The 15170-nt window shown below is 40.0% G+C and overlaps 2 long non-coding RNA genes across 2 annotated transcripts; both read right to left on the reverse strand.

The window, feature by feature from the left end:
• Nucleotides 1–903: 903 nt before the first annotated feature.
• On the reverse strand, nucleotides 904–2614 carry LOC139542167 (uncharacterized). Its single transcript, XR_011668478.1, has 2 exons — nucleotides 1650–2614; nucleotides 904–1531 (listed from the first exon to the last, which is right to left on the reverse strand). It is a non-coding gene; the product is annotated as an uncharacterized lncRNA (long non-coding RNA).
• Nucleotides 2615–4271: 1657 nt separating this feature from the next.
• On the reverse strand, nucleotides 4272–5382 carry LOC139542166 (uncharacterized). The gene is made up of 4 exons (XR_011668477.1): nucleotides 5174–5382; nucleotides 4696–4734; nucleotides 4543–4610; nucleotides 4272–4448 (listed from the first exon to the last, which is right to left on the reverse strand). It is a non-coding gene; the product is annotated as an uncharacterized lncRNA (long non-coding RNA).
• Between the last annotated feature and the right edge of the window lie 9788 nt (nucleotides 5383–15170).

Here is a 15170-nt window from a genome sequence, read left to right on the forward strand (position 1 = left end):
TCTTTCCATGATCCCTTGCGCCCATGATCTCCTTGCCCCTCATCTCCTTCTCAACAGTATTGGAGGAGAAAGTCTAATGTTCCTCCCCTTCTCTCCTCCAACACAGTTTAATAAAATAAAATAAATTTGGGGCTGTAGCACTGAACAGTTCCAGGCGTGTTCCTGCGTTCACAGTAAATGCCAGATATTAACTTGACATTTTAACACGGGTCATTGGCGATATGGTTTAAATCCAGCTTGTTTTTACAAGTGTGCATCACAACTTTCCTGACATTGTTAATGGCGACCCTGGAGCATTTAGGGTTAGTGGCATGCTCAAGTGGACAATGACAGATTTTTCCCCATGTCAGTTCAGAGATTTGAAATACCGACCTATCTGTTATTAGCCCAGCACTGTATCCGCTAGGCTACCTGTCGGCCTCTGAGTAAAAGCCGAAGAGAGACGATAGAGTAATTGAGGAAAGATTAATTGCGAAATCACCTGTCTCTGTCACAGCCCTGTGTCTCAAGCATGACTATGCACTAACAAGGGCAGCGCGTGGCGCCTTCCCAGGAACCGAATAGTTGCTAGTTCGAATCCCCAAGGTGAAAATCTGTTGATGTGCCCTTGAGCAAGGCACTTAATCCTAATTGTTCCAGGGTCAATGTTGATAATGGCTGACCACAACCCCACTCTCAGGGGGAGTTGGGATATGCAGAAATAATATAATACACACTTGTACATGTATGAAATAGGACAAATATAAGCACCATCCAAATTATTAAAATGTCAAACATAATGTACAACCTCTAATACAGAGTGTATCAGTCTGTTGAAATGATACAGCTTTTTTCCATAAATGCAGATTTTCAGTTCACAATTTCATGCTCAAAATTAAATACTTCACAGTAAATGTAAAAATGTCATAATAAAGTACACGTTTTATTTGTCATCCCGTATTATCATCCAATAAAAACCCTTAAAATAATAATAGTATATGCCATTTATCCAAAGCAACTTACAGTTATGCATACATTTTTACATATGGGTGGCCCCGGCGGGAATCAAACCCACAACCCTTGGCATTGCAAGCGCCATGCTCTACCGACTGACATTGTATAGTGTGCTATCGCTGACCGAACTGTCCTTCGAATTTGGTTGATGTGGATTTTTACGGTCCTATTTGAAAACCAAAATGGCCACTTTTACTGAAAATACATTGTAAGCTGTTTAGACCTGAAGGTTGACATTCTGTTGCACAGCAAACTCAATTTGTATGTAATCACCTGGACATTTTGTTGTAGACAATCAGAACAGCCTGTTACCATACATGACATAGCCTGTAATACAGTTCAGAAATAACGTCCAGGTTTCTATGTAATTTACCACAACATAAACCAATGACAGGACGCCTTTTCTTTTTTGGTGGTAGAAAGTCTTGTTTTATGTTGCTGTATATGGTAATAAGGAGCTAGGAAATGTCCTTGTGGTACTTCTAGTGTCTGGGTCCTTTCACATCCCTCTAGGTTAAAGAGGGGAAAGTCCTCACATCTGCAGGTCGAAATGTAAACATCTGTTTCAATAACAATGTAATAACCAAAAATTCTAACAACAACATAAAAGTTGATATTTTCTAACAATTTTGACAAACAGAAGTCAACAAACATACCCATTGTAAGTATTTCAGTATTTGGATTGATGATAAAGCTGTCCTTTAAAGGTCCAATGCAGTCATTTTTATCTCAATATCAAATCATTTATGAGTAAAAATTAAAAACCTTACTGTGATTGTTTTCAGTCAAAATGGTCAAAAAGAAACAAAATAGCTTCTTAGCAAAGAGCAATTTCTCAAGCAAGAATTTTGCTAGGACTCTCTGGGAGTGGTCTGAGTGGGAAGGGGAAAAATGAAAACTAGCTGTTATTGGCAAAGAGGTTTGGAACTCTTAAGCCCCGTTTTCATGTTGAAGTCAACCCAGGTTGCACTGGCCTTGGTGGGCTAGCTCAAATTGCATTTCCACTGTATCCATAAATTATAAACGATGTCATGTTGCTAGGTAGCCAATATGTGACTGCAGCTGGCTTCGCTAATGTTGTAAGCTAGCTAGCTAGCAAGATGTTGAAGAATTGAATGTAACCAACGTTACCCCATACTCCTGCCAGTACCAGCCAGACTCATAGCTATGTACAGTATTTCGCTTGCTGACATTAGCTAGCTAGCTAAACGGTTAGCGTCATTGTTAGCATAACAGGCTAGCTAGCTTAATTCCTACCTAAATTCCTACCTTGCTTGCCATGGCATTGGCTATTAGCTAGCTAACCAAGCAAACCAGATGATAGGTTTGATATGATGTAGCTAGCTAGATAGCTAGCTTTCAACACGACCTGGCCAGCTAAAATGACTGCCAACTCACATTAGCTAGCTAGCTTGTTCAACTCTGATTCGCTAGCTTACGTCAGGTGGCTAGCATTTGAGGGCAGACTGTTCTCATGACATTAGCTAGCTAGCTAAACGGTTAGCGTAATTGTTAGCATAACAGGCTAGCTAGCTTAATTCCTACCTTGCTTGCCATGGCATTAGCTAGCTAACCAAGCAAACCAGATGATAGGTTTGATATGATGTAGCAAGCTAGCTAATGTGAGTTAGCAGTCATTTTAGCTGGCCAGGTCGTGTTGAAAGCTTTCAACACGACCTGGCCAGCTAAAATGACTGCTAACTCACATTAGCTAGCTTGTTCAACTCTGATTTGATAGCTAACGTCAGGTGGCTAGCATTTGAGGGCAGACTGTTCTCATAAAAGTGTCTTGGAACTCAAGACTGGCGGGTTTAGAGGTTCTGCGGATCTCCTCTGAGTTTAGTTACTTTGCATCTACATTAGCTCCTGGAATGACAGGTAATTGATTTTAATTTTAAACTTAATTGTCTGGTCTCAAAAGCTCCGTTTGAAGAACCTGATAAATGAGGACTGATATAGAGGACTGATATAATTTATATCTATTGCTCCCTTTTGAAGTTAACTGTAATTTATTTTGTAGTATTGTATTGATATGATGAATAGTTGTTCACAGGGCACCATTGGAAATGAGACCCTCCTTTCACTGGGTTTCCCTGGTTAAACAAAGGTTAAATAAAACATGTAATATTCACACAAATCAAGAGCTTGAAAGGTTATATCTGCATTTGTGTACAAATTGAGTTATTGACATGGCCTTGTTCTGTACAATGTTCTCTACCAATAAAAATGGCTTACAACATTCAACTGTATTATCAATTATCTCAGAATCATATTTTTGCATATAGATCCTTGTAATTCTAAGGTCACAAATGTTCATATATATTGTAACAAAATTAATTTTAACCCTGGAATGAACATTGTTCTGTTCACACTGGTATTTTCAAATCGGAGCAAGACTTTTATTCTAATTCAAAGCAGGGTAAAAATGTGAAAACATTGGTGTTGACCATGACATGGTTTAATATGATTAAATTACTTTGGTACCTCCTGTGTTGGGAAAACTCAGGTTGTTCAAGTTGAATCTGTCGCCTCTGTACACCGGTAGATACCGATACAACACACATTTAACAGCTTTCCTACGGCTGTAGAAGCCTCACCTTTGTCTTACCCTTCCCGGTAACACTTCATTTTAAAGGGTCATTATTACAGTGTAATTACATGTGTAATTACACTGTAACAAGTATAATAGTTAATTGTAGTTCCATAATTTCATAGTTTCACTGTAATAACAACATGTGCCTGGTAGTAATTGCAGTCTGTAATTACAGAGGTGTAACAACAAATTTGTGTTACCATGTGTGTTACCAAAAAAATCACCAATTTAGTGTTTATTTTCTTCTCAACGAATAACTGTCACAAGGTAGTAATCTGTTGTGGACAGATGCACTGGGTGTCCAAGATTACAAAGGTTGGAGGCTCAAAAGGCTCTAATTACCTACCCGAGAATGTGGACTCTTCAAAATCTCCATTCAGTATTGTTGCTAGTACCAAAAGTGTACCACCTGGGTTAAGTTGAGTGTACAGAAAAGAGCAGATATAGGTCAACCTCACTGACTTGGGTCTACCATACACTCTAAAAAGAAAAGGTTCCTGGAGTATCCTTTAGGGGTTCTTCAAATTGAAACTGTGAGGGAACCCCAATAAGTTCATCAAAGAACCCTTTAAAAGGGTTCTTTAAAGAACCCCTTTTAATGGATCCTCAAAGAAACTTTTGTGGTAAATATTTGAGCTACCCCCCCTCCCCTATTATTTTTACGCATAACAACAATAACACACTATTTTAGTTCTCAGTGTTTATTACGATTTTAGTGTAAAGCAGCCCCAAGTCCAATGGGTATATCCTCTGGCGTGTTGATGTTAATGTGTTGATGTTCTCCGTATCCATGCCAAAATGATTTTGCAGTGCATGGTGATCGAACGGGTTTCCTGATCACCAGGTGTAGGAAGGGAGAAGTCTGTGAATCCCAAAAACAGTAATTACAGATGATTAACAAAACATTCACACAAGAGAATTCATACCATGGTTTTGATAATGGTTTTCATACACACCTTGTACAACTGACTAGGTATCCCCAATACCAATTGACATACCTTTGTATGCCTCCTTGTCTGTATACCTACAGACACAAAAGTGAGCAGTTCTATCATCTGCACGCAATACAGCTAGCCTTCAACATATTCTTATAGCCTACAAATTCTTACCTCTTTGTTGATTGATATCCATTGAATTGTATCCATTTTCTGTTTTAGAAAGATTTGCACAAATATGAAAAGATAGATGGTATCATCATAAAACAATATCTATTTAGATCATACAAGGGACAAACTTTACCTTAAATTGAGGAGATCTTTACATTTTTCAGCTAAGTGCCTGCACCTGCTGTTCTTTCAAATCCAAATGTTTCAGTTGGGCAGCTAGGTTCCTGCAAGAACCCCCACCAACTAAGCAGGTTCCTCTATGAACCCCACCTCCCTATGGGGTTCTTGGAAGAACCTTTTGGGGGCCATTTTCAGTGCCAAGAACCCTAAGGTTCTTCTAAGAACTTTGAGGATCTTAGAATAACCCTTGTTGAACCCCTAGTTTTTTTTAGAGTGCATGGGGGTCATACCAGATTATAATAATAAAATAACATTTAATTAATGTGTACATTACCCATTATAACAACCTAAACCTCCTTACCATCCAAGTGAGAGGATAAACCCATAACGCAGTGGTTAATTTGAGCCAGATCCTGCAGGAACAAGATCCGGCACCTCTCCGTTTTGGACTACTTTGTTCCGGAACCTATATGGCCGCATCCGGTAACTTTCATGGCATGAAAAATTATTTTGCAAAGTAAAAATTCTAATAAAAACGATCAAAGTTCATTCGAGTTGCTTCTTCCTTAATTCTCCTCTCCCCACAAAAAAACGTAATGTGAAAAAGTTGATTTTCAGCCCGGGCCTATATTCTAAGTGTTGATTTGGGTGGGGCCGGCCCGGGTTTATGGTTTGCGCAACATTGTAACCGACTGTATGTGTGAGACCAAGGGGTGGCGATGGCTGTGTGAGAAGCGCGTCTGTATCGCTCACATAACTTCAATGAGATTCACTTTCTATGATCTCTCTCCCTCTCTGCTCTGATAGACATGAGCCTGCAACTCATCTCTCCAGCGTTGGACTTCATCATTTAGTTCTTTGGAGTATCATAGCCGCGCGAAGGGTTTTGGAGGAGCTGGAGCACACCTGATACATTGAAATAAATTAGCCAAAATTACTGCTGTTTGTTTATAAAGAAATTAAATAATTCATTATAGCCTCCTAGACCACGAGATGGCCTATAATTTAGCTGCAGAGGATCAATAGATTATTGTGGATTGTAGCCAAATAATAATGAATAGCCTACAGTCGGGAACGAGCAGCAAATCTGTATGTAAACCTTGAGATGATGCCTTAATTCCTGGGATAGATAAATAATTGCACAAATACATCCCATCCAAAGTGAGAATATTCCTCAACAATGAAACGCTTGCAAGGTTACATGTCTTATGACCATTTGTATTATGATGGGTTTGTCTTATGACCATTTTAAGTGCATTTATAAATCATTATTCAATCAAGCTTAGTTAATAGGCTTATAATTTGGGAAGCACAAATGATTTTCATCATCATTTTTAATTAGTGTGTCTAAAAAAATGTAATTGATGGTTAAAGTAATTGACCCATTGTTAAATACACCATTAAATGGTTTAACAATTTAAAGTATTTTTAATGCAAACCATTTGTGAACCCATTTTTGCCAGTGGGCCTGGGCATCAGACTCCAGGGCCATTTATTGCAAGAGTTGTGTCATTGAGGTGGTGGGTTTTCAATTGGCTAACACTTATCACATGGTTTGTGCAGGCTGAAACATGGTGCAATGGGATGCTAATGGAAGCTTTAACATTTGTTACAGGCATGGTAACACGGATTCGTTGTTACACCCCTGTAATTACAGACTGCAGTGACAACATGTTATTACAGTGTAACTATGAATTTTTACAATTAGTTACAATACTCGTTACAGTGTAATTACTTATGTAATAAGGACCCCTTAAAATGAAGTGTTACCTCCTTTCCCCACGTTTGCGCTGACTCCCTAACTGAAACGTATTGGGCTGGCTCAGACATAAGATATTTTCACATGGTCCTAGAACACGTCTAGAATGCTCCAACAACTATGGTGGATGCGTAGACAGATCAGTGCAGTACAGTTTGGCTCGGTTCTGCTTGTCTCAGTGGTGTGAAAGTGTATAAGGTCATTCACATCATCAATGGCCTGCCTGCTTTACAATACCCTGATCCTGACTGGAATGTCTATCTGTGGTGTGCTACTAGACAAAATGTCAGTGCCATTACCTCTCTCGTTTGGTGCTGGCCAGCCACTGTATACATTCTTTAGCCTTGATCTCATCCAGGGAGTGGGTGCAGTCATTGATGAACGTTCCGTCTGAATGCCCTTTGAAGCTGGTGATGCCATTCTGTCCTCTCTCCAGCTCATATGAATGGCACCTTGGAGAGACAAGGAACGATGAGGGGCAACAATTTATTCTCCTTATGATTTGCATGTTAATAACTACTTGAATAGAGTCCATTTTGTAGATTTTAAAACAGCATACTTTTAAAATTAGGATATTTCAATATTGGAATTTCAATTTACACCCTGGACTGACTGGATAAACCTTGAAGAATGTATTATTCAGTCATTTCAACTTCATGGCTCAACAAAGATAACTAACTACCGGTAGATAAGCATTGAGAGTAGCCTAAAGTGTTATCTTGACTGGTTGGCTAAGGCTTTGTCCTCCACCATCTCATCAGTACCAGGACAGAGCAGCAGGAGACACCACACTGCACCACACATCCCTGAATCTGGGTCTGGTCTGGTCAGGTCCCCACACTGGAGAAACAGGGAGACAAGCATGAGCAAAGCACATGTACCTTGCCTGAGTCCTGATGACTTGTGTTGGCTCCCCAAGCTAATGCGTGTAGGCTTTATCTCAGCAGGCTAACACAGTGGTCTTGTGGCTCGCAGACGACCCAAATTCAAACCCAGTCGGTCAAACAAACATGCAGTCAATGGAAGAGTTTTAAAACTGACCTTTAGAATGTGCGGCAGCAGAGTTTTGACGCTGGTCCTTGGAAGTCTTCCTCCAGCCTACGTTGCTTGTGGCATGCAAGAGGAACCGCTGGGAGCTGAAGTCTATTGTAGCCAACAATCTACCTAAAACAATATCTGAGAGAGAGGGGTACACTGCACACACTACTGTAGACTGAAGACACTTTGAGAGAGAGGGCTTCTTCTCACAAACCACTGGAGAGCTGTCATCATCCCTGTCACTTAATAAGGATACCTTTCTGTGACAGCTAGGTCACCTCCTCCCACACTGTTGGGTCCACAACACTCTCTGAAGACTCTCTCTCTCTTTCTCTCCCTTTCTCTCTCATTATGATGGCCCACATGGTGCAAAGACTCTCCCTCTCTCTCTGTCTCTCTCTGTCTGTCTCTTCCTATCCCCCCCTCTCATTATGGTGGAAGTTATTAAGTTATTAGAAACGGTTTGAGGTGACCTCTCCATACAGGTCAAGGGTCAGAGTCTTCCATCAGTCACGACTCTCTCATACAGCAGGTGTGAACAGGGCAGGAAGTGTCTGATGGCTTACATACATAAAGATGGATAGAGGACACACTTGACGCAAAGCCTGTTTTAAAAAGGGCAGCGTCATGAGGACTTTGTTCAACGTCAACTGTGTGGGACTTACTATGGGTTAAGGAAGGATCAAATAATTCCATCCAGGTCAGCAGAAGGTGTCAGCAAACGAATTATACTCCTGACCAAACATTCCATAACTGTAGGTGGCAGTAAATCACCAACCTTGGCTATATACCTGTTCAGACTAGACATACTCCAGGACAGTAGATGTTGTATTCAGTGTGTCTACTAACTACTGATAACCCCCCTAGAGTTGATTGGCACACCAGTGTGTCAATAAATCTAAATAGCATAATACAAAAATCCCCATCAACATCCATCAGTTCAAGCTAGAGATATCTGAGATATCTGTTTGATGTTTTGCATTGGGTGCATCTCAAACCACCGCATCCGCCGATGTCAGACCATGAGACATCCCGAAAATCGGTCTCCTCAAAATAAACGTGTGTAGCGTCCGAACAGTGTGACACCGTGCAAATGGGAGATTCTCACGAAAATGAAGGTGTTCTCCGTTTTGCTCTATGACCCCCACACATGGGACTCATCTAAAGATAACCAGTACAGGTAAAACAAATTATAATGGAAGTATGAAAGTAGTTTTCTACCCAAAAAAGGGGTTAAATATGTGTAAAAAAAAATATATACAGTTGAAGTCGGAAGTTTACATACACCTTAGCCAAATACATTTAAACTCCGTTTTTCACAATTACTGACATTTAATCCAAGTAAAAATTCCCTGTTTTAGGTCAGTTAGGATCACCACTTTATTTAAAAAATGTGAAATGTCAGAATAATAGTAGAGAGAATGATTTATTTCAGCTTTTATTTCTTTCATCAGATTCCCAGTGGGTCAGAAGTTTACATACAATCAATTACTATTTGGTAGCATTGCCTTTAAATTGTTTAACTTGGGTCAAACATTTCGGGTAGCCTTCCACAAGCTTCCCACAATAAGTTGGGTGAATTTTGTCCCATTCCTCCTGACAGAGCTGGTGTAACTGAGTCAGGTTTGTAGGCCTCCTTGCTCGCACACGCTTTTTCAGTTCTGCCTACAAATTTTCTACAGGGTTGAGGTCAGGGCTTCGTGATGGCCACTCCAATACCTTGACTTTGTTGTTCTTAAGCCATTTTGCCACAACTTTGGAAGTATGTTTGGGGTCATTGTCCATTTGGAAGACCCATTTGCGACCAAGCTTTAAGTTCCTGACTGATGTCTTGAGATGTTGCTTTAATATATCCACATCATTTTCCTTCTCATGATGCCATCTATTTTGTGAAGTGCGCCAGTCCCTCCTGCAGCAAAGCACCCCCACAACATGATGCTGCCACCTCCATGCTTCACGTTGGGATGGTGTTCTTTGGCTTGCAAGCCTCCCCCTTTTTCTTCCAAACATAACGATGGTCAGTATGGCCAAACAGTTCTATTTTTGTTTCATCTGACCAGAGGACATTTCTCCAAAACGTACAATCTTTGTCCCCATGTGCAGTTGCAAACCGTAGTCTGGCTTTTTTATGGCGGTTTTGGAGCAGTGGCTTCTTCCTTGCTGAGCGGCCTTTCAGGTTATGTCGATATAGGACTCGTTTTACTGTGGATCTAGATACTTTTGTACCCATTTCCTCCAGCATCTTCACAAGGTCCTTTGCTGTTGTTCTGGGATTGATTTGCACTTTTCGCACCAAAGTACGTTCATCTCTAGGAGACAGAACGCGTCTCCTTCCTGAGCGGTATGACAGATGCGTGGTCCCATGGTGTTTATACTTGCGTACTATTGTGAACGTGGTACCTTCAGGCATTTGGAAATTGCTCTCAAGGATGAACCAGACTGGTGGAGGTCTACAATTTTTTTTCTGATGTCTTGGCTGATTTCTTTTTATTTTCCCATGATGTCAAGCAAAGAGGCACTGAGTATGAAGGTAGGCCTTGAAATACATCCACAGGTACACCTACAATTGACTCAAATTATGTCAATTAGCCTATCAGAAGTTTCTAAAGCCATGACATAATTTTCTGGAATTGTACAAGTTGTTTAAATGCACAGTCAACTTAGTGTATGTAAACTTCTGACCCACTGGAATTGTGATACAGTGAATTATAAGTTAAGTCTGAAAATACTGTTGGAAAAATTACAGCTGTGAAGTCTTTCTGGGTAAGTCTTTAAGAGCTTGTGTTATGCACAAAGTAGATGTCCTAACCTACTTGCCAAAACTATAGTTTGATAACAAGACATTTGTGGAGTGGTTGAAAAACGAGTTTTAGTGACTCCAACCTTAGAGTATGTAAACTTCCGACTTCAACTGTATATATTTTTCCTGAGCATTCTTATAAAACCTTGTTTCTTGTGATTTTCATTTTATGATTGCCTTTTTTTTGCCATTTATGAATGTGTTATTCAATGTGTTTCTCTGGTCTAAAGTAGTAAAGACGAAATTCTATATTTTATGAAGGACAAAAATTATATCTAAAGGGTTCCTAAAATTATAAATCAAATAGCTAAATGATCCATCCTACCACCATATTGAAACAATTCCACGTGTCATCCTAGAACCCCCCCCCCCCCCAACTGCTTAGACTTGTAAGAAATACACTCATAGAAGAGATAGCCAGCCCACAATTACGTTGCCTATGCTGTCACAGAAGCCATTATGGAAAAGATATGAAGTGTTCTTTCTTTGCATTTCAATGCTAACATATTCCATCAGTGTCAGGGAGTGTGAAGGAGCATGGGCCTCATTTATCTAAGGTGCGTGCGCACAAAAAAAGACTAAACCTTGAGTGCGCCATTTTTCCTGCAAAGGTAGGTATTTATCCATTTCGAAATTGACGGGAAAGTATATGTATCTCCAAGCAAATATCAGACAATGCAAATGCACAACTTCTAGTGGTTGATCAACTGTATTGTAAGCATGTATAGTTAGGCCTAGGCCTAATGATAAAACAGATGCATTTGCGTTTGGTAAGGAGATCGCATAGCAGCAGGCCGTTATTTATTTGACTTGTATTATACAGGCCTACATTTTAATCATATTGCAGCGCATGTCTCTCCTTTTCTGACATGACTGGTTTATTCCCGCTACACAACAAATATTAGGTTACCAATTATATCCATCGTTCATTCAATAGCCAACCATGCTCGAAAGTAAATAGACCAGTAGGCTATTTAAAATATTTGAGAGTATGGGTAGGCTACAGTAGACTTATTTCTGTGCGATAGGAACGTGACGTCATAGCCTATTCAATCTCAAAGCCTATACCAAGGCAGTAAATAGAAACACAATAATGTATTGATAAACAAAATGCTGCACAACAATTTGTCTTTTGTATAGAAGTGTGGGCTGTAGGCAACATTTACTTTTAAATTGTAGTATGGCTCTGATTTATCAATGAAAACATATGTAAATCCTAATAATTTGTTGCTCACGCAAATCCTAGAATCTCCATTTACGCCAGAAATGAGTCAGAAATGGGCGTTGAGAAATAAAGCCCCCGGAGAGCACCCAACACTGCGGTTTAGAATGCTCCTAGTTTAAACATTTAAATGTCATTTCAGTTTCTCTTGAGAGACATTAACATTTAATAAAAGTCCAATTGAATAGATGGCCAGCATTCACCTCCAGCATTAGTTTAAACATTTAAATGTCATTTCAGTTTCTCTTGAGAGACATTAACATTTAATAAAAGTCCAATTGAATAGATGGCCAGCATTCACCTCCAGCATGTGCGCCTTAGACTATGTACTAGCCTACAACTAACTTGAATAAGTTGCTAAAAACTCCAATTACAGTTTACATGTACATGTATCTTTGCTAGGGGCATTACATGTGGCAGTATTCTTCAAACATTATTTGGCACAGTTGATGTTCGACAGTTGATGTCCAACTGATCAGTAGTTAGAATTCCTTTGAAATAATCCATAGCATACTAATAGAGAAGCCAGAGATGTGTGGCCACCCTGTGGTCTGTCAGCTGCTCTGGGACAATCTTTTATGTCTGTCATTCATTAGACTCCTCTCTGTGACCCCAGGATTGGGCCTGTGATGATGTCAGAGGTCAAGGGTTAGGGGTTGTATGAGGTCAGGCCTGGTCCCTGTCACATACCGCAGGACTGCAGAAGGCCACACACTCCTCAGCTGTAATTGGGATATGAGTCAAGCCAGATGGCTGTGGTTTACCCACCTCTCTCACGGTGTGTGTGCTGTATAGCCTACAGCATGAGAAATACTACAAACAGACAAAGACTCCAGGTTCCTATTTATTAGGCTCCAAATGGAAGAAAACAGGAGAGACTACTTGGACTTAATCAATAAGAAACACTAATTTCCATTGCCAAATGTTTTAAAAGGTTTTCTGTTGCATGCCGTAATGAACACGACCTCATCCTCCCCCTCTTCCTCCTCCCTTCCTCTCCCTCTCCCATTGTTTGGAGCCCCTTGCCCCAGCAGCTGAGACTATACTGAGTTTGTTTGTGAGTTTGTGAGTGTGTTGTACATCATTATAGTGCAGCCATGCTTGCTTCCCTCCTCTCTACTCCCAGTGCATGTAGTTATACGTATTCACCAACAGATGGCAGTACTACTCTCCGAGGCTTATACTGTACCTCTACAGGCTCCAATGCTAGGGAATGGTCTGAATGTACTTACAGTGCCTTCAGAAACTATTCACACCCCTTGACTTTTTCCCAAAATGTTTGCGTTACAGCCTGGATTTAAAATGGATTAAATTAAGATTTTGTGTCACTAGCCTACACACAATACCCCATAATGTAAAAGTGGAGTTATGTTTTTAGACATTTTTACAAATTAATCTAAATATAAAGCTGAAATGTCTTGAGTCAATACGTTTTCAACTCCATTGTAGTAATAATGTGCTTAACAAGTCACATAATACGTTGCATGGACTCACTCGGTGTGCAATAAAAGTGTTTAACATGTTTTTTGAATGACTATCTCATCTTTGTACCCCATACTTACAATTATATGTAAGGTCCCTCAGTCGAGCAGTGAATTTCAAACACAGATTCAATCACAGAGACCAGGGAGGTTTCCAATGCATCGGAAAGAAGGGCACCTATTGGTAGATGGGTAAAAATAAAATAAAAAGCAGACATTGAATATCACCTTGAGCAAGCTGAAGTTATTAATTACACTGTGGATAGTGTTTCAATACACCCAGTCACTACAAAGATACAGGCGCCCTTCCAAACTCAGTTGATGGAAAGGAAGGAAACCGCTCAGGGATTTTACCATGAGGCCAATGGTGATTTTAAAACAGTTATAGAGTTTAATGGCTGTGATAAGAGAGAAATAAGGATGGATCAACAACATTGTAGTTACTCCACAATACTAACCTAAATACCAGAGTGAAAAGAAGGAAGCCTGTACAGAATACAAATATTCTAAAATATGCATCCTGTTTGCGATAAGGCGCTAACTTAAAACTGCAAAAAATGTGGCAAAGAAAATAACTTTATGTCCTGAATACAAAGTGTTATGTTTGAGGCAAATCCAACACAACACATCACTGAGTACCACTCTTCATATTTTCAAGCATGGTGGTGGCTGCATCATGTTATGGGTATGCTTGTCATCAGCAAGGACTAGGAAGTTTTCTTTTTGATAAAAAGACATGGCATAGAGCTAAGCACAGGCAAAATCCAAGAGGAAACCTGGTTCAGTCTGCTTTCCAACAGACACTGGGAGACATATTCCCCTTTCAGCCAGTGCTTGACTTAGGCAGGAGCTCACTGGAGCTGAGTACAGGCAAATCAAATGTTCTACTGCTTGAGCTCCTGTTATAAGCGCAAAACTATTGTGGAGTTCCTGCACCTAAATATTAACAGTTCCGGCACCCAAATTGAGTACCGGCACCTATTTCCGTCCAAGTCAAGCACTGCTTTCAGCAGGACAATAACCTAAAACACAAGGCCAAATATACACTGGAGATTCTTACCAAGACGACATTGAATGTTCCTGAGTGGCCTAGTTACAGTTTTGACTTAAATCGTCTTGAAAATCTATGGCAAGACTTGAAAATGACTGTCTAGCAATGATCAACAACCGAGCTTGAAGAATCTTTAAAAGAATAATGTCCAAATATTGTACAATCCAAGTGTGCAAAGCTCTTAAAGACTTACCCAGAAAGACTTCACAGCTGTAATCGCTGCCAAAGTTGATTATAACATGTATTGACTCGGGTGTGAATGCTTACTGTATGTAAATTTGATATTTCTGTATTTTATTTTCAATACATTTGCCAAAATGTCTAAAAACATGTTTTCACTTTGTAATTATGGGGTATTGTGTAGATGGGTGAGAACAAACATATTTAACCCTTTAACTGGCACAGCAAGAAATAAATATCAGAACAAAAATCACAGAAAGATATGTGTATTTAGCCTTAATATAGGCCATACATGAATATGTTTTATTTGAATGACTTAATATTTGATAGCTAACTCATTGCAAACAACTCAACCAGCTGGTTAAGTTGCCCAATTACGGTAAACTAATTTTGTATTGGAATTTGCATAGACTTTATGAATCATTTAAAAAATATATATATATTAATTAACATTGTCTGCTTCAGTTACTTAATAGAAGACAGACCTAGTTAAATGAGGACGGATATCAAATAGGAATAAAATATAATACATTTTTGTCAAAGTATGTATATTCAGCCTCCCGAGTGGCGCAGCCGTCTAAGGCTCTGCATCGCAGTGCTAGAGATGTCACTACAGACCCGGGTTTGATCCCAGGCTGAACCACAATTGGCCGTGATCGGGAGTCCCATAGGGCGGTGCACAATTGGCCAAGCGTCGCCCAGGTTAGGGGAGGGTTTGGCCGGGGGAGCTTTACTTGGCTCATCACACTCTAGCGACTCCTTGTGGTGGGCGGCCGGATGCTTGCAGGCTGATCTCAGTCGTCAGTTGAATGGTGTTTCCTCCGACA

This window comes from Salvelinus alpinus, chromosome 17 (genome assembly GCF_045679555.1).
Source record: "Salvelinus alpinus chromosome 17, SLU_Salpinus.1, whole genome shotgun sequence".
Taxonomy (NCBI): Eukaryota; Metazoa; Chordata; class Actinopteri; order Salmoniformes; family Salmonidae; genus Salvelinus; species Salvelinus alpinus.